This window comes from Octopus sinensis, linkage group LG15 (genome assembly GCF_006345805.1).
Source record: "Octopus sinensis linkage group LG15, ASM634580v1, whole genome shotgun sequence".
NCBI classification, from domain to species: domain Eukaryota; kingdom Metazoa; phylum Mollusca; class Cephalopoda; order Octopoda; family Octopodidae; genus Octopus; species Octopus sinensis.
The window spans coordinates 38,167,273-38,169,178 of NC_043011.1; positions in this window are offsets into that span (position 1 = coordinate 38,167,273).

Genomic DNA, 1,906 nt, shown 5'->3' on the forward strand with positions numbered 1-1,906 from the left:
ACATGTATTTATGCATATATGTATGTGTGTGTATGTGTGTATATATATGTATATGTAAAAGCCAGTGCTTCCCATTGCTTTTAAGACTTCAGACACAATATATGAGTAAGAATCAGCAAATAAACACACATTTATAGCAGGTCGAAAGGTTGTATAGTTGATCGATCTTTGCCTTGACCGATATATGGGATGGATGATATTCAGTCCCAATTTGGTTATGTTGAAGCAACTCTATGATGAAAGGCATTTCAACGAGAATGGAAGCGTTTTTTCCAAGTTACAGTAGTCTCAGAGCCATGCTATCTCATGCATCCATGTTTTGATGGCAATGGTTACCGAATAATATAACGACATTTTGCTGCTATTTACAGTATATCAAACAACATCAAAGATACCTTCAATGGCTTAGTAACACTCGTTACAATATTTGTTTTTATTGGATGTGATTTTATTCTGATACACGTCTGTATGTCTTGTATGTCACGTATTCAAAATTCTCGGTCGCAATACATTAATGAACAGTAAACCGGCATAAGGCGCATTAACCTATATTCTTTAAAAGCCTTTTAATACCAACCCGCTGAGACCGCTCCTTCGAACGTGTTCATATCTAAATTATAACATCTCAATCGAAATCTCGTAATAAATATGGTCGCCATATTTCAGTTATTCAACAAAATTTATATTCATATTTTACAAACAGCTTGCACAGCTGGGAATCTGTGCGGAAATATAATGCCTCTAGGCTTGCCTCACAGCTATAGAAATGAGAGAAATGAGAGGCATTATAGAAATATTTCTAACCTACCAAATATCAAAGAACAAAAACTGGGATTTACCGCTATCGGCAATATAGTAACCCGTGCAGTAAAAATGTACACCCTTTCCAGGTAAGTGCCATTTCGGTAGAGAAATAAAGACAATCAATGAAAATAATTGAACAAATTAAATCTTTAATGAAGGTAGAGAGCATTAGCATATGCAACAACAAAATGTTAACAAGTATTGCTTTGTAACATGTGCCATGCTTTTGCTGACCGTTTAAGCTGTTAGTGTAGTCGGGAATAGCTATCGTCGCTCTTACACCGGTCCAAACATAAAACTCAGAAGAAGGTGGTGTGTACTAACATCTGATTGATATCAATTACAACTGAATAGGCGTGGGGCAAGGCGGAATAATAGCCTTTTTACACATATTCTATACGAGGTTTTCAAATTTTCTACGTTTGTTCAAGGATAATATCAACTTCAGTACTTTTAATATCGCGCCCACAACCGAATTCTAGTTGCTTTTATGCTTCCAGACAATTTCCAAGTAATATTTGGCGCACATTGTAAATCGCTTTTCCCATTCCATCCTTACCAAACCAAGTACCGCTTACCCAAACCGCTATTCTTTCGTTTTAATATCTGTTGATTATTTTAGTTGTCTCTCTGATTTATTTTGTGTGTGTTTTCTTTTCCTGCCATAATCTCTCATATTAAAGACCCAGCCATAATTGAAAGGTTACGAATATAGCTTCACAAGTACTTGATATTGAGTTTTGTATCACAGCGTACTACACGGAACAATTGGCTTTGACAGATATATTAGTAAAACTACTACGAAATGCATTTCAGCGAGAATGTCGTCTTTGCCCATGATACAGTGTGTCTACAAAGTTATTTTATTCTACTTTCATACTAAGGCATCTTCAACAGTGGTAACTATATACTATTTACAGATAGTAAGGTTCGCTATATTTATAGAATAGCGTTTCTTTTCATATTCCTGTAAAAGCGAAGCAGGCACAAAATATTTTAACATATTTAGAGTAAAACGTCTGGACACAGATCTATTATTTGTTTAGGAATAAGTACGTAGAGATAACTGAGTTACAAACAAGTAAGTAAACCTCATTGCATA